Genomic DNA, 19,625 nt, shown 5'->3' with positions numbered 1-19,625 from the left:
TGGGTCTTGGTGCTCCCCACCGACTCCTCTCTGCAGTTGCCACTTGCAGCTAGCTCTCTTCTGAACTGGGTCAGAAGTCACCTGTGAGGATGGAGTCACTCTGCTTAGGAAACCAGTCTCAAAAGTGGTTGCATCTCTCATCTCACAGGTGGTCTCTGTCCAATGGCCGTGACTGATATTAAGTCTTATTCCTGCATGGCCTGTTTGCTGACCTCTATGCTTCGTTCAGAACAATTTGTAGTCCCCTCTGGCCCCATCACAAAGCTGACTTGTATGCCTAGATATCAACTGGAATCAGAAAACTGGACAAGAAATACTGAGGAGTCCATCTCTAGCATAGAACTTCTCAGAAGACATAAAAGGGCACGTTCATGTTTATTTTGTGTGCCGCAGCGTTGCTGGCTGTCATCTCCATTCACCATCATATATGTATTTTTTTCTATACACAAGACAAGGGGAAGCCTTTTTACTTGGTAAAGTCTATGATATTGAAAAGTTGTCATAGAGCCCAGAGCCATCTGACAGTGAATCAATGGTGATTATTAAAGCACCTAGCCATCTTATCTGACTGTGTGTTTGGGAATAAGAACACTTGATTCCTTGAACACAGCAGTCACTGTCAGCAGATTAACTCCAACTCTAAAAATAGACATAAAGAACAACAAAGTTCTCCTAACATGTAAGGCACAGATAGCTTGGGTTTTCCATCTGATTTTTTATTCAGTTTCAACGTGATTGTGATTACTTCAGTGCACTGACCAAGATAGCCAAACACTTATAAAAATATCATGAGTGACAGGTTATGAGAAAAATCATAAAACATTTTTGAGATGTAAGCAAAATATATATTTATATGGTAAAAGTCCCTGAAAGATCTGAGCACAGTAATTATGTGCAAAATAAATAGGACGACAAAAGCAAGAAGGAACTCTGTATCCTGATCTCTGACAGAAAAATGAATACCCAATTATCCCCCTGTGGTGGGCTGAATAATGGCCCCCACCCCCAAAGCTATACTCATCCTAAAACCTGGAAACTGTGAATGTTATCTTATTGGCAAAAAGGGACTTTGCAGATGTGGTTAAGGATCTAGAAATGGCGAGATGATCCTGCATTATCTGGGGAGCGGCGGGGAGGACACAACACGTAATCACATGTGTCCTTATAAGAGGGAGGCAGATACCAGAGAAGAGGAAAAGGCAATATTATCACAGACACAAAGATTGGAGTAATGTGGTCACAAACCAGGGACTACTAGCCATTATCAAAACCTGGAAGAGGCAAGGACCCCACTAGAGCCTCTAGTGGGTTCTGCCAGCATCTTGACTTCAGCCTAGCAATACCAATTTCAAATTTCTGGCCTCCAGAACTATAAGAGGAAAAAAAATTCTGTTGTTTTAAGCCATGAAGTTTGTGGTAATTTGTTACGGTAACTATAGGAAACTAAAACTCTATCCATGAATCAGACCAAATGTGCATTACCACTACATGCCCAGTAGGCATTTATTTCAGGTGGACGACTTCCTTAAAAAAAAAAAAAGCAGGGCCAGCCCAATAGCTCAGGTGGTTGGAACTCCATGCTCCTAACTCCGAAGGCTGCTGGTTAGATTCCCACATGGGCCAGTGGGCTCTCAACCACAAGGTTGCCAGTTCAACTCCTCGAGTCCCACAAGGGATGGTGGGCTCCGCCCCCTGCAACTAAGATTGAACATGGCACCTTGAGCTGAGCTGCCGCTGAGCTCCCAGATGGCTCAGTTGGTTGGAGCACAGGCTCTCAATCACAAGGTTGCCAGTTTGATTCCTTGACTCCCGCAAGGGCTGGTGGGCTGCGCCCCCTGCAACTAGCAACGGCAACTGGACCTGGAGCTGAGCTGCCCTCTCCACAACTAAGACTGAAAAGACAACAACTTGACTTGAAAAAAAGTCCTGGAAGTACACTGTTCCCCCAGTAAAGTCCTGTTCCTCTTCCCCCAACAAAATCTTAAAAAAAAAACAAAGCAGCAAAATACTACTCAATAGTTTTCAGAATGGCTTCCTGGGTCGCTTTGTTCCTGCTAATTCTCCTACTTAAAAAAAATGCAGAGTATTAACTTTATTTAGCAGATGTGGCTGCTGACATGAAAGCTTTCATCAGCTGCATAGAAGAGAAAGAACAAGAGTTATGGGTCCTGAGTTTGTAGGGAGGTCAAGTTATACAAGTCCAAGCGAATGCCGGCATTTTGAGTAAAGACAAAATATCTTCTCTAACATGTTATACTAAGGATTAGGAGAGCCGAACTCTAATGTTGATTTCCAATGATTATTTATTTCTCCTTGAGCAAATGACTTAGTTTCTCGAGGTCTCAGTTTACTCCTTTGTAAAATCAGAGAGTCAATTAGATATACTCAGCACATCCTTGAAGCCCTAACATTCCACGGCTTTATCCAGCCCAGAGTTGGAATTAAAATTTGTAACAAGCTCAGTCGTAAATGGCAGTTAGAGTTTGTGGTCACCTATGTGAGTATCAGACCTTGAACAACCCTCATCACATATAGCTGGAATTTCACCCATAGGAGCGTGTACATGTGTGTACATGTCTGGATAAAATAATATAACATTAGATTAAATGAAGTTAACAATCTGCACTATAGTTCTTCTCGTTCGGTTATTTTCTTAGAAATGTTACACTATAACTGTTGGTTTATATATCTGTCTCTACCACTAAACAACAGTCTTCCTGAGAGCAGGGACTGGATGTTATTCATCAGTGAGTCCCCATGACCTAGTACTTAAGTGCCTGGACAAAGTAGGTGCTTAATAGTTGTTGGATAGATGCATGGCTGGTTAGCTGGCCTTTCCCCCCACGACAGGATATCAGAAGAAACATGTGCAATAGGAGAAAATCCCAGAAAGTAGAGTATTAAAAAAACAAAAACAAAAACCAAAAAAAAGATAAAATTATCTGCATTTCCTACCTGTGGTGGACAGTATTGTCCACAAATCATCTATTCCAGCATTTTTATGAAGTTTTCTTTGGGGGGATATTGGGTGTGCTTTATCAGATGTTTGGTTTCCTTTTAAAGCATTCTTTATCTCTCTAAAGCACCATTAAATTGTTAATGGAAATAAAAGACATAATTTGTAACTGGGACTTGATGAAGCGGTAATTAGAAACAAATGCTATGTTGCATTTGAATATTTTTCCTTATTATTAGCATGACTATTGATTCTTTTTAAATGACTCTGTTCAGTTGAATTTCAGTAGATGAATTTCCACTGAAAATTGAAATTTTCAGTAGTATTTTGCCATTGCAAAATGAGAAGGAAGAAAATTGCCAAGCAATGAGACATTAAGTAAAGAAATGAGTATTTGGTTGGGCTACTTTTCATAACTTTTCTTGCTATAATCTTAAAGAATTAATCTTACTTGTGAGGAAGAAAATATGGTGAGTTATACTTCACTCTACCTGCAAAAATTTGTCTATAAATACAATGTTACCAAGGGCAGGATTGAGCTTGATTTGTAAGTTTACTCTTTAACACTCATAGGTTACAAACATCCATTAGAGGGTCCTCAATTTACCGCATCTTTGGGAGAATCCACCAGACCTCTGGGCCCAGGGTTACTCGCCAGTTTATATCACTGCGAGTTGGTCCCAGGATATTATTAGAACAAGACTTAAGAACTGTCACTTATCTGACCGAATAAAACAAAAATGGAATAAAGAAAGAGAGATTGAATTCTGGTGGGGAGACGATGCCGTTGAAAAGAAGTAGGATAAGAAAGGCAGACAGATGGATCTCTGACCTTGACAGATGAGATCCACATTGGGTAAAAAATGGGAGGAATTCCTCTTCCTCTAGGGAAAACCAAGAATAAACCAAACTACTTGGTCTCCCTTCAGCTCCTTCCATTCTTTGCATATTTGAAGTGCTTACTTGGCCTTTCTTCTGAATTCCACAGGGGTCCCAGATTCACCTGGGTGACGTCCTCTTTGGTAGCTAACCAAGGCTTAGCTCCCTTAATACAAATCAACAGTTTAAAAGGCATAAGCACTGTTAAAACAAACACACAAGCAAACTAGACATAACTAAATGAGACATTGGGCCTTGAAGAAATTTAATATCCAGGTCAAATCAAATTCACACAACAAAAGGAACAATAGTTTATTTTGTTGTACCCACTTACTTCCAAATAGATTTCAATTATGTTGATTACCAAGGATGAAAGGCAAAGAAAAACTGCCCAGGACTTGCAGTCAGAAGTCTTAGGTTCTTGTTCTGGAATGGCTACTAACAAGCTTTGTAACCACAGGCAAATCGCGTAACCTCTGTGCCTTTTCCTCTCTTTTCTTTTCTGTAAAATATGGCTAATAATTCTTGCCCTACACTGACTTGTACTTCTATTTCACAGGCAGCTCATATCATTAAATATGTAAACTAAATAAAAATAAAATGTACCACAGTAATTCATCCTAATCCAGCCTTCTTCCCTGTTCCTTTATATCCAGGGTGAAGTCACAGAGTGTTTAGATAACTAACTGATTCTGTGGAAAGTTTTCTAAAAAGCTGTCTCAGTTAGGAAGAAAAAGCCAAAATTTCAAAGAAAATAAAAAACTCTTTCTGTCAGTCATCATTTTTCTTGGGAGTGAAATAAACTCAGGAACCTGATGCTGAGTGATGTGACTGTGGGATTATTTGTGGGCGGAAGGGCAGGGTAACCCAGGAAATGAAGAGAATGATTATAATTTTAGCAGTTTGCAGAATCAAGTCCTCCTTTCTGGGTAGCGGGGAATGAAATCTTCTGAGATCAGTGCTTGGGACCTTGTTACTAGAACGGGCTGTCTGACTCGTCACCATTCTTTTATATGTTACACATCCACTTTCACTGGAGAGATTGGAAATGTTTATGTCCTTTCTCTTGTACATGCCAGATTTGCCAAAAGAAATGCCTGAATGTTCACAATTTCTAAAAGGCTAAACAGAAGTAAAGGCAGAAAGCTTGGCCAATAAAAGGTCACAAGAGACAGGCATGAGGTACTGCCTTCCTTTCAGCACTGAAAAATACGGATGTGTTTATCTCATCTCTGGGTGCTCCAACTTCTGAACAGCCAACCTAAGTCTGTTGGCTGCTTAGCCAAGGATAGGTATCATTCGCTCAATTATTGCGTTGCATATATATATATATATGTGTGTGTATTTTAGGACTTAGCCAAAGTGGCAAAGTTTTCCTTTCTCAATTAAGAAAGTCTAATTAACTGGCTTGTTATGTAGACAGTGAGGATTGGGGCAGGATTTGAATGCAGCGCAGTCAAACTGGCACAGCTGGAAAGTTTTCCACCTCGCCTCCCTGAGGCAATAGCTCTGATTCACATCCCAAGCACTTATTTTCATCCCCAACTAAAAGGGTTTTAAGTGTTTTAGAAGTGGTGGAAGGAGTACATCATCTCCGATTGCATTCATGAGCTTTCTTCTCATTTACAGATTGGGAAACTCTAACTGTCGCCATTACTGACACTCATTTGCAACATAAGGGTTCACGCTTTCACAGACAGAGTTCTGTCTATATTTGTTGAATGGTTTAAGTGGAAATTCGTCATGGGGACTCTTGGAAAGTGAGCATGGAAAACATTAAGAAGTAAAACATCCTCTGAAAAAGTTAAGCAATTTACAGAGTATAAACAAATGTGCTTTCTCAGGAACTCCAAGGTCCTAAAATTTTTAATACATTTCTCAACAAACACATAGCTTTTCCAGTGAGCTGATACTGTTCGTGTCTTACAATTACTAACCTTTTTAAGTCTTATGAGAACCTGTAAAATAGATACTGTTATTTTCTCTATTTTTGCATGGGCACGAATTGAGGCATACAGAGGGCAAATAATTTTTGTCCAAAGTCATGAATCTAAATAATGGCAAGTCTAGTATTCCTGCTCCAGAATCCATACTATTGAGTCTTCTGCTTTACAGCTCCTAGGAGCCCACTGATGCAGATGGGACGTAAACAAGATTCAGTAAGGTGCCTAAGTATTACCAACCTGAATGTTTTCCCCTTTCGCCTTCAACTTTTTATTAACTACCATGTAAACAAATATTTTTAAAGCATCAAAGTTAGAAGTTTGGCATTTAACATACACGCGTATTCCTATTTAAAAAGAAATGGAAATAAGTTTTCATTAGTGAGGGCAATCAAGAGGACTCTGCCCTCCACGTACATTTGTTGGGGCCAACCCTGCCCACCGGGCATCAGAGACAGTCCACTGCTCACTATTTGTCTGTAGGAGTAGCACATGCGTGGGACATGGTGGCCCCTCAGGGTTGAATGAATAAATGCCATACCTTATACCTTCTACTCCACCATAAGGGCTTGACTCAAGCGCTGAGGGAAGACAGCCTCATTTTGTCTCCAGCGGACCCTGATGTACACTCTTGAGTCTCCTGGAGAGATTCTATTCTCAGTTCCCTTGGTCCTTTTCAATTTCAACTCGACTTCATTGTGCCATTTTCTTCTTGTGGCTTTTCCCAGTTCCACCTTCTGGTTTCATCAAACCTTTATTGTCCTCTACTTCCTAATTATGTATTTAATATATATCTTATTTAACTTTTATTTATTGAGCAACTACTATGAGTGGGCATCCCATTTACAGTTTCATTTAAACCCTGATAGAATTATGGAAAAATCCTAGGTCACAACAGCTTCACGTCATGTTCCATGAACTTCTACACTATAGCTTTCTATGGCAGCTACAAATGATTACCACCAACTTGGTGGCTTAAAACAACACAAATATATTCTCTTACAGGCCAGGAATCTGAGGCAAGTGTCACTAAGCTAAAGTCAAAGTGCAGTCAGGCCAGTTTCCTTCTGTAGGTTCTGAGGGGAAAATCCCTTTTCTTGGATTTTCTAGCTTCTGGGAGTTACCTGCAATTCTTGGCCTTTGACCTCTTCCCTACATTTCTCCAACCTCTTGCTTCAGTCATCACATCTCCTTCTTCTTTTTCTAGTCAAATCTCCTTCTGCCTCCCTCACTTAAGGAAATTTTATGATTATGCTTAAGGTGCATCTATATAATCCCGGATAACTTCTCCATTTCACAATCCTTAATCACATCTGCCTTTGGCCATATAAAGTATCATTCACAGGTTCCAGGATGTGGACATCTTTGGGGCCATTATTTAGCCTACCAATAAACTTATTTATGTTTTAAAGAGTCAGATATCCATTTTCATGCTCAGTGGACAAACCAAAAATACAAAGTATAAATGATTTTAAATCTGCAGATACAAAAGATAAGGAAGTCAGTAATAGGTTTCCTCTTCTTAGGAAAAGAGACAATCTGAATGGAAATAAGCTCCATCATAATTGAATTATGTAAGGAGCCATTTTTCATTCAGTACCACTCCAAAAAAAATTTTTTTTTTTAAAATGACAGGTGCCCACAATTCTCCATTCTCAACCAAAACTTTGGAATCATTTGAGTCATTACGAAACTTCAAAATTTCCTTCTGGGGAAAAAAAATGTTTCTTGACCTTTTGCTTATTTCTTAAGTATGGTGGTTTTAAACATGTCCATAAATTCTTTAACACTCTTCCCAGAAAGAAGCTTACTTTCCTTCCTTTTCCTCCCCTTGAACCTAGGTGGACCTTTATGACTACATCGACAAACAAAATATGGCAGAAATGACACTACCTGACTTTCAAGCCGGGGGGGGGGGGGCGGAAAACAAACATGAAGATTGTGCCATTTTTTCCTGGGACACTCACTTTTAAGCCCTGAGCTGCCATTTTAAAAGTATTACTATCCTGAAGCTGCCATGCTTGAGTGACCATATGGAAAAATAACACTGACACAGAAAGAGATGCTTGCGGAACTGCAACATTCTAGCCCCAGCTGTCAAGTTCCCCCAAAGTCTTCCAGTTTTCCAGATGAGGCCAAAGACGCTGTAGGCCACACGTTTGCAAACTAGGACCTACTAGCCAAATCCAGCCCATCATCTATTTTTGTAAGTAAAGTTTTATTGGAACACAGCCACCTTTTTTCTTTCATATATTACCTATGGCTGTTTTCATGCTATGATGGCAGTTGAGCAGTTGTGACAGTGACCATATGGTTGAGCAGTTGTGACAGTGACCATTGGGTTTCCAAAACCATTTCATTTTATAAAATGAAATGAAACATTTGCTATTTGACCCTTTACAGAAACATTTGTCAGTCCCTGTTGTAGAGTATAGAAAAGCTCGCCTAACTGTGCCCTATCCAAATTTCCAACCTACAAAATCTTTGAGTATAAGTGTTTGTTTTATACCGATACATTTTGGAGTAATTTGTTATACGGCATGAGATAACGGGAAAAAAATTAAGGAGATATCACTAAGACATTTATTGGAGTCTTTTTGTTCTTAAATTATATATAATCTCATTTATATTACTGATTTTGAAAAAAAGAAATTTGAGTTCCCTTTAACTCATTATCTCCTTCAGCTATCACCTTGTTCCTTTGCTCCCTTTACTGCAAACTCTTTTGAAAGGTGCATCTGTCATTCTGCTCAGCACATTCCAACCAGGTTTTTGTTTTTTATCCTTACCACTCTTCCACAATGGTTATAATCAAGGTCATAAAAAATATGTTGCCAATGCCAATGTGTTTAGCTTGCTCAACATCTCAGAAACTTTGGTACTTTTTTAAAATCTTGGTTGACCACTCTTTCCTTTCTTCTCTAAGTTTTAAGATCCCCCACACCCACCTAGTGTTTTACCTGACATGACTTGGCATGTTGTGCCTATATCTCTTTGACTCTTCTCTTTCAGTAAGCTTCCGGTTGTTTCTGTACCCCAGGACCAGCTCCTGGATATTCATCTCTTTTGTATTCACTTTCATTACCTATTCTTTTCCTGGGTGATGTCATCTAGCTCTGTGGCACCAAAATTAAATATCTAAGTATTTACTTAAATTTCCATTGGGGTATATCTAATAAGCATGAAAATTAACATGGCCCAAATATAACTATTGTGTTTTGCTATAAAATCTGCTCCTCTCAAAATCTTCCTCGTTAAATGACGTCACATCTACTCAACTGTTCAGGTAGACATTTTAGTCATCCTTGATTTCTGTCTTTCTTATATACTTCACATTTAATCCGTCAGTAAGTCCCATGGCACTGTTTAAAAATATATATCCCAACTCTTATATCATCTTCAAGCCACTATCACTTCCCACCTTTAGCTAGTATTAAATTTGTGTTATTTCTTTATGTATGCGTTATTCCTCTTCATCACCAAGATATATAAGTTCCTTAGGATTCTAGAAGAAAGCTTGGAACACAAGATATCCTTAATAAATATTTTTTAACAAGCTGACTAAATTATAGTGAACTTAGCTAAAAGAAAAATTTTCCTGAAAAAGATAAAAATAAATGAATGAAAGACAATGTCCAAAGATACTATTAATTCTGGAAGTGGCACATGGGGAGATTTTGAGACACTGGTTATGACATTCTACTTCTTGAATTAAATGGTGGTTATTATGGTAGTTCACTTTAAAGTTATTATTTAAACTTACAATATATCTTATAGCCTTCTGTATGTATAACATTTTATAAAATGAAATAATGCATTACAGGAATAGGCAAACTAAGGCTATGAGCTCAATGCAGTCTGTTTTTTGTCCCGATCCTTCAGATAAGAATAATTTTTACATTTTTTAAAGGTTAGAAAAAGGAACAAGAGGTGACAGAGACATTATGTGGTGTGCAAAGCCAAAAAATTACTATTTGGTTCTTTACAGAAAATTGTGTGCCACCCACATTAGAATATAGGCTTTGAGTAGATGTTTTATTTTATTAGAAAATATTTTTAAAATCCCAGTATATTAAGATGGCGACTTGATGAAGGTGGTGATGAATAAGCAAGTGGCCTAAAGCTCTACAGACCTGATAAAGACAATTCATAAAAAATCCATAAATAATAAAAGTGCTTCTAATTGATACAACCAGGGTCAATTAAATTTAATGCCAAAGGATATTAAAAAGAGACATAATTGTTGAATATTAAAGATTTGAAAGGAGAAACATTTATGATTCAGTGTTCGTTTAATACAAAATTTATGGCATACATTTTAGAATAAAGTAATTTTCCATTTCCTAAGGGGTTTACATATTTTTCACTTTTTCTTTAGCTTGTAGATACAATTTCATATCTTAAGTTTAAATTCCTATTCCATCTCTCCAAATTGAAGACCAATTAAAATATTAAGCATTAAAAATATTAAATTGATTATATGAGAAGAAAAGTGTTAGGTAAAATATTAATGGAAAAAAGATTAAAATGTTTGGGGCTATATTAAATATTTACTAGCTATAGCTTTCAATAAATTAACAGTATTGCCAAAGTTTTTATTGCTGCCGCTATTAAAAGTGAAAACCAAAATAGCCATTGCCATATGAATAAATTAACCTTTCAAATGAACATTATTCCATTTAATGAGTTTTATCATGTCATCTTGGATATTTACGTTAAATATTAACTTTCAGATAATTCAACATGCATAACATGACAGTTTATGAAATTGGATAAGTTGAGGACTAAAGTTATATTTTTAAAATGCTTTTTGCTGTCATTCTAAGCCTATGGCACCTTTTCTTCCAAGTTAAATGAACATGCTACATAAACAAATGTAAACAAATATTTTCATGTGCTTTTTGTACCAGTAACCTATACTTCTTTTTGCATCCATTCCTTTTATATGTGCTCATAGTAGGCTATTGGGGGTGGAGGGGAGTCCCCCAACCACCAGAGATTGTATGCAGCAGCATAGGTGGAACTGTCAATCAAAGCTCCCTGCCCTTCCCTAACAATAAGTGAGTGCTTGACCTGACCTACACAAGGTGATGGACGCTTAACTCTTCAGCGGAATGACTCACAAATGGAAAAGCAGTTGGCGCTCAGGAGGGAGTCAGCCTGCCGATCAGGACAACTGAGCTCTGCTGCCCATGTTCCCTCCTGGCCTGGTCATCTGCCTTTTTAAATTCCATGAGCTACTCCATACCCTGCCAATCAATTTCATTTTTTTTGCCCCATCAACACACACATCTGGTTTTATCTTGGGTTAACCAGAGACACTTTGTTTTGTTTGCTATACCCAATCTGAAAAGACTCATTTAGATTCGTATGACATGGAACTAAAGCCCAAGGAGAAGTGTGTTACAAACTACATGTAAAAGATAAAAGCTGGTAAAATTAACATGGATGATTTTACTGTCTTCTAATTCATCTATATATATATATATAGATAGACAGATAGATAGATAGATGACAGATAGATATAGATATATATAGATATAGATAGATATATAGAGAGACTGAAAAATACCAGGTTTTTCTCATCTAAGCTGCAAATAAGTTACCCCATGAATATCCTATGTTAGTAGCAAGAGATGTAATCCAAGTGGTTTTATGCATACTGATGTTAACCTAGCATTTCAACATGACCTCCTTGGCTGGAGAAAAGTCCTCTCCAGCTCACTGATATTTATTTGAACTGTGTAAATTCTCTTAGCTAATGTTGATTCAGGAAAACACTACTGAAATAAAAGTAAACACTGAGCAAACACACATAATTTATCATAACATGTAAAAACCATGTGATTTGACAATAGCACCTTCTTCTAATATTCAGTACATGCAGAAAAATTTTTTTCTCTAACTTTTCAGTTTTTTCTTTTTAAACTATACAATTAGGTGGTTGAAGAGGGGCCTAGAAAGTTTGGGGAAAGGATCATCATTAAGAAACAATAACAGCTTCTATTTAGAATGCTTATTATTACATCATCTAAATCAGCCCTGACAATACCTAAAGAGAAGGCATTATCTCGATTACTTGGAGGAAAAAAAGAGTCTCAAAGAGGAAAATTGACTTGCCTGAGGTCACCCCTTATTTATGAAGGACAGAGCTGAATTTCGAACTGAGGTATATCTGTCAGCAAAGCCCATGCTTTTACCCACTACACAATTTAATTTCTATAACAGATTTTATACTCTGTTCATCAGTCCATGAAAGAATATCTACAGGGTGCAAGAAAAAAATTGGATACAATTTGTCACACAAAATAGCTTTTAAAACCAACTCAGATAAGAGACTTTGGTAGGTTGTATTTGAAGAAAATAAAATGATGGCTTTGTAAGAAGTTATATGTATATATATCACAAATTCCTATCTCTGCTTTCTTACCCTGCTTGGAACCCTAGAACTCTCAAGTTCAATGGCTACTAAAGAGACAAGTTCAGAGTTTCCTTTAACAGTAAAGTTTCAAAAACCAAACACATTTTAAAAACGCTTTAAGCATTAAAAAGTAAAAGAAAAGTGCCATGATTTTATCTATTGCTTTCACAAACCTTGATGTGAAAAATTAGCATTAACAATAGAAATTTCTGGAAACCAGCTTGCACAATTGTGCTTAGTGGAGAATACGGAGGGTGGGTATAGGAGACAGTGTTATAAAGCAAGAATATAAATCCATGCTACATAAGAAAGAAATTGCCTATAAAATTTAGGTTCAATGAAAATGTAAACCCAGCCTCTGTTAGGTTGTCGTCTCTGGGTGTGGTTTTCAGAATGGAGTCTCTGGACCAGCAGGATAAGCATCACCTGGGAACTTGCTGGAAATGAAAATTCTCTGGCAACGTTAGAGTTACTGGATTAAAAACTCTCGGAGTGAAGCCCAGCAACCTTTGTTTTAACAAGCCCTCCAAGTGATTCTGATGCATGCTCAAGTTTAACATCCACTACACTAGAGGTACAAATTAGGTTCTACATCCTGGATTGCAGGCAGAAGCACATAGATCCCTGACGTCAGATGAGGCCCAACAGAGCTTTTCATGAAGGTAGAAGGAACTCTAAATATACAGCTTTTACTTTATGTTCCATATCTCCCTCTGATTTCAACAAAGGATCACAACAGCTGTCTGATTATTATGTATAGCAAATACACATCTCATTCTATACTTGGATGTGCAAGGAAGGTTATGTATCTTTTGTTCACTCCACATCTCACCAAATCGGCAGGGAATCCAATCGAAGTCAATCAATCTTAGAGCCTCTTCACCCCACTGCTATAAGAAGGCCTTTGATTACATCATGGGTGAAGGTCAAGTCTTTGAAACCTGGAGGCATCAGCAAGTCATTATAGGTCTTCAGTTCACACTAGTTACCAAAGAGAAATCCACTGTATGGTGAGTTCTCCCTTAATGCTATCGATAGGTTCTATGGCTTTAAGAGAAACGATGTATAATGAAACCACTTTTACCATGGGCTAATTGATATAAACAACAGTTAAGTTCCTACGGCATTTCATCAATATTATAATGAAACAATATTGAACAAAACAATGTTATTCGAGGACCTGCTATATAAGCCAGGCAGCTCATTTAGGTTTAGCAATTTTTCCATTTTGTGGCAGGATTTGAGCCTGGTGCCATTGCTACAACCGGGAAACTTTGTTCTAGAGTCTAGCTTTTTGGGGACTGCCTTGCAGGCATGCCTTTTGAGGTCTTGTCAACACCTCTAGGAGATTTCAGGAAAGCTGAAAACAATTTCTCACAACTTTTGGGAAACTCAGCTTTCATTCCCTTCCTATTTTGAAGGAATATCTTTCTCTGTGTAGGTATGCTTAAAAACACTCTCAGCCAAGGCACCTAACAGTATTGCATCAGTGATCCCAAGCTTTCAAAGAAAACTGGATGAGACATAGCCCTTTCTTTCTAATTTCCCAAAGCCTCAACATTTATTGGTTCAACAAAAGAAAGAGTAAGTGATTATGACCTCTCAAGCCATTTGTTTCTGCATGCAACTCGGTGATACACTAACCTGACTAGAGGTCATCCGTTTGTAATTTCTCTGTGTGCCGACTTCCCAGTCAAAGGACTGTGCTGTTTACCCTATGTGAGGTACCCTATGTGTGGCTTAATAATAGAGATGATCTTCATACTTCAGTTTTATGTATTGAGCATCTGCTATGGATCTTTCTATAGCTTCTCTTGTCTACTTTCTCAAAATAGTCCTATGAGGTACTTCTAGTTTAAGTACTTGAAGGAGCTTGCCAAACTCATAGGTGGAAGGAAAGGGAATCAGGATTCTGTTGCAGCTCTGACTCCTCTCAGCAGCTGACAGAGATTCAGCTCCTTCCCAAAACCACACTGCCTCCTATCTTACTCTTTTGAGGGCAACCAACCAATGGAACTCACATGTGGATTAATTGTCCAAAGGGCATTAATCCAGCCAAAGCACCCACTATGTGCCCCTTGGAAGTAACCAAAATGACTGATTGGTAATATTTTAGATAAAACCTCTCCTTGGTGGTGCATGCTTTCTGGTCCTGCCCAGTGTAATGACTCAGAATCACATACAGGAGAAATAGAGAATTATCTCCTGGAACTAACTTTAGAAGCTCAATGTACTTACTCTTCTTCTGAAGTCTGAAGAGTGAGCATCATGTATGCATTCAGACAATACATCCTAATTAACTGCCTGGTCCAAGGGTTCAGACCAAAGAGGCTGTGAATTTTGAAATAAGTATTGGAGAGGGGCTTAAACAGGAAAAACAAGGCTATTACAATAAATTCATATTAATAGTAAACTTTATTTAGCATTTGTAAGTATCAGGCTCTGTGCCTAGCTTTCCAAATAGTCTCATAGTTAATGCTCTCAAACACTCTATTAAATTGTTGTGTGTTCTCCAGTTACATCATCTGTAAGATAGGGATAATATCATTGCCATTACAACATTATTGTGAGGACTAAATGAGTTCAGACGTTTCAAACGCTCGGGAGTAGACCTGGTACATCATAGGCACTCAATAAATATTAGTTATTATTATTTTCTCCTTTCTACAGAGGAGAAAACATGGCTTAGCTACTCTGAACAGTGGCGTGGTAAATGCGAGAGGAGGATTTGAGCCTTTCTTATTCTGGGAGCCATGTTGTAAACACCAGCACATTCCAGCTTCCCTTTACTTTCTTTCAAGTCAAGGACAAAGGCTTCTGGATCCCTGCCATCACATACCCCCCAAAAGTACACTTGGTCCTCTCAGACTTGATTATCTTTGTGTACTTAAAAATTTAGAAAGATCATTTATCAAAGAAGGTGGTAAGTTTATTATTAAGAGTGTTAACAGGAATCGAGATAAACTTTTCTGTGAAAGCCATTGACACTTTCATTAAGCACAGACCTGACCATTGAAAAGTTATTTGACGAATGTCTCCGATGTGGCTCCTACAGCAGCCACCCCAATGCCTGCTACAGTTGTGTAATCAGGTAACCTTTGTCTGAGACAATCCCCAGGCTGGTGAATGTTAAGACACAAACAAAAGGAAATGGCTTTTTGATTGACGTGGCTGTTTTGCGGATTGGCCTCACTGATAAAATCAGTCAAAACAAATCAGTTTATGCACCAACACATACTTAGAAAGATTGTATTTGGAAATTTCATGGCAGATGTGATCTCTTCTGCTTTTGCTTTTGAAGTCCTTGGTGTCATCTATCTCACGATAAGGGAGAATGTTAAGAAAGAGAGTTGACTATAGTTCTCGACTTTTAATTACTACATAAGCTCACACTCCAAATCCGCAGAAAAACAGATTTCTGGGCCTCAGGAGCAGAAATGCTGATTGAATAGGTTTAGAGTCAAGCCAAAGATTTTGTATGTTTATTTTATATTCTTGAATTTAAAAAAATAGTTCCAGAGGTGTCCCTGGGCCTTTGAGAAAGTAAGTGATGAAGAAAAACGGTTGATACAATGTTTTTACATGAATAAAAATGAATACATAGGATATCAATCTCACATATAATTTCCAAAATGAATGAGTAGGATATATACAGTTTTAGATAGAATGTTTTTTCCCAGGGGCAAACATTGGATTTTTCATTTTATATTCCCAGTGCCTGGTACACGGTGAGTGCTAAGTATTGCTGAATGAATGAAGAATGGATAAATGGTAATCTTAGGGTCTTGCCACATTTTGTTGTCCTTGGTTTGCTTTGCATCCAGCAAATAATTAATAGAGGGATATCATATTTGCACAAGCAGTACAAAGAAAGGAATCATTGAACAAACTACTCTTTAAATAGTCCCCAAATTACAAGCTCCTGACTTGTGAACACCCTTATGTATGAACCACCTGGGTGGAAGGTGGCCCATTACTAGTGCTTAAAGATGGCTTTCCTGTCACCAGCAATTTAGTTCCACTTCTATTCCAACCTGCAGCTACCCCTCCCCCCCCCCAGATACCAGGTAGCCCCAGACAACAGCACAGCAACTAAGCCCGACCCAAAACTCTCTTCTTAACATTTCCAGAGATTTTCCTGCAGTCCTACTTGTTCTCTAACCTTCTTCCTTGTACTCTACCAGAACTCCCCTGAGTCCCTGGCTGGTCCCCACTCATGTAACCTCTTGTCCGACACCTTGCAGAGTTGCTTAAATTAGCACTTCAGGATTGCCTTCCTATTTCATATGGTTTTTACTGAGCCTCATCGGAGTAAGAAAACAGAAGCACTTAAAGATTCATTCTAGACCTGGTTCCCTAGGCAGGCGCCATATTTGGAACAATCTCTGTTCTCAGGGTAGACTCATTCCCAGGCTGTAATATTATAGCACCACGATGAAAGACAGAGTGAAAGAATTAACTCCTGAGAAGCAAACCTGAGTGCAAGTCTGTGATAAAACACTATGGTCTCCTATCCTTCTTAACTTTTGATTTACACCAAAATGATTTCACATAATTTTAGGGGGTAAGAGCTGAGAGGAGAGGATACTATCTAGCTATGCATGTACAAGAAGGTTTTCTATCTGTCTCTCTTTAATTTGTGGCACCATGAGGTAAATATTGTCTTCTTTTTGAATATGAGTAAACTAAATCTCAGAGTGTTTAGGCAACTTTCCCAAAATGACACTGTTAGTGAGGAGCTGAGGCAAATTTGAATCCCAGCCTGATATGACAGTATATGTTCTCCATTCTCAAACATTTCCTCCCCAGTGGCAGCAAAGAATAAACACAGATGCCTGTGGAATGTTGAGGATATGTACTAAAGAGGCTTCTTTTCTTAAGCCTTGTTTTGAGTCCATGTGAATTTTGCATTTTCACATTGCATCTGAGGAAGATTTCAGGTAAAAGAAATGATTCTTTCCTCAAACCATCAAGTAAGATGACACTAGGAGGATGAATCACACACTTAGCCTTTGGTTTTACTACCTATAGCAAATTAGGAGTGTGTGTCACTCAAGGGTGAAGCCTGAATCCAGTGATGCTGATTTAGCCTTAATCAGCCTTACTATCCCAACCTACAAGTGTTTTCAAGTTGGAACTGAAAATCTGGGCCAATAATTATCAGGAACCATAACTCCACCTCATATGTCAATATAAAATCCTCACTTTGGTGGACAAGCTCTGCATCCAATTCAACAGGTCTGTTCATCCGGTTATCTTTGGATGTGCTTTGTCAACTATTGTACTTAGATGTTGTCCACTAAGTTAGTCTTTGATTCAAAGTTCAATATGATAAGTTCTTCTCAGAGACTGGAATTAAGAAAAGGGTTAATTTTATTAGTTCATAAGAGGTATATACTGCAATGCTTCTACATACCTATCAGATATAGACTTCCTGAAATCAAAGGTAGAAAGTGGAAGAGGAAAAGATCTACTTTATGATATACTTGGTAAGATATTATACCATAACAGGAAAAGCAAATGTTTCCTTTTGCTTTTGAGTTGTCAGGTCTAAATTTCTAAGTAGAACATTATTTTAAAAGAAAGAATATATATATATATATATATATATATATATATATATATATATATATATATTTCTCTCTCTCTCTCTCTCTCTCTCTCTATATATATATATATATATATATATATATATATATATATATATATATTTTTTTCCTGCAATCAACATGGGGATGCAGATATTTTTGAGTTAGTGTGTAAGGGACTTAAATACCACATTCACAGTTAAGGATGGATCATCCAAACAGAAAATCTATAAGGAAATATTATTCTTAAATGACACATTAGACAAAATGGACAGAGAATTTCATCCCAGAACACAAGATTATACATTCTTCTTTAGTGCACATGGAACATTCTCAAGGTTAGACCATGTATTGAGACACAAAACTCGCCTCAACAAATTTAAGAAAATTGAAATCATACCAAGCACATTCTCTGACCACAATGCTTTGAAATTGGAGGTCAATTGCAAAAAGAAAGCGGGAAAAACCACAAATATGTGCAGATTAAACAACATGCTTAATGATCAGGTCAAACAAGAAATGAAAGGAGAGATCAAACGACACATAGAGACAAATAAGAATAATACTATGACCTATCAAAACCTTTGGGTACAGCGAAACTGGTAATAAAGAGGGAAGTTTATATCATTACAGATCTATCTTAGGGAACCAGTAAAACTCCAAACAAACAACCTAGCATTAAATCTTTAAAAAAAAAAAAAGCTAGAAAAACAAGAACAAATGAAGCCCAAAGTCAGTAGAAGAAAGGAAATAATAAAAATTAGAGCAGAATTAAATGAAATGGAGAACAAAAAGACAATAGAAAAAATTAATGCAACAAAGAGCTGGTTCTTTGGGGGGGAAAAGTGCAAAAGTGTGCTCCTTTCCTTTGCATATATATACTCAGAATGTAATTGTTGGATCATATGGTAGTTCTATTTGTAATTTTTGGAGGAACCTGTGTACTATTTCTCCTAGTGGCTTCACCAATTTACATTCCCACCAACAGCGCTTCCCTGTTTTTCCACATCGTCCCTACCAATTATTATCTTCTTGATGATACCATTCTAACGGATTTGAAAGGATATATTATTGTGGTTTTGATTTGCATTTTCCTGATGATTAAAGATGTTGAGCACCTTTTCATGGACACATTGGCCATCTGTATGTCTTCCTTGGAAAAATATTCAGATCCTCTGCCCATTTTTAAATCAGATTGTTGTTGTTTTCTGCTATTGAGTTGTATGAGTCGAAGGGCATATATTTTTATAAAACACATTTAAAAAGTGGTTGGCCTTTTATATCTCCCTGCACTACAGCTTGAGAATTATCTCCAGAAAAAAAGCATTAATGAAAATGGGACTCATCTTGTATGCCCCCCATCCAGCCAGGGATTTTGTCTCTGCTTTAGCTCCAATCTTATCACTACAGTGCTTTTATAAGTTTTCTCCTGGCTTTATAGTTATTTAAAGTCAGATAGTAAGTTCAATACCAGCTACTCATCATGGTGGAAACCATAAACTTCCTCATATAGTCTTAGAGCAACACAAGAAAAAACTTGAGTTATTTTAAAATTACCATTTATTGCTAGCCTTTTGACAGAGAAACACCTCAGGGGTAACTTTATAAGCTTTTCATAGATTTTTCTGAGGATTTTTCAATTTAATTAAAATTTTATTTGAGAACAGTTAACTAACTTCAATCATTACACTGAATGAGTATTATAAAATAAAGATAAATAAACCAAAATAAGCGTTGTGATCATTATTTCTAAAAGTGTCCATGTGGTTCAGTTTTTTAAACTTCAGAGTCCATTGTTCTATCTAAACAACATTGATCATGGCAAATTTATTTTACCA

Source organism: Rhinolophus sinicus, linkage group LG09 (assembly GCF_036562045.2).
Source record: "Rhinolophus sinicus isolate RSC01 linkage group LG09, ASM3656204v1, whole genome shotgun sequence".
NCBI lineage: Eukaryota > Metazoa > Chordata > Mammalia > Chiroptera > Rhinolophidae > Rhinolophus > Rhinolophus sinicus.
Note: the sequence above shows the minus strand (reverse complement) of the source record.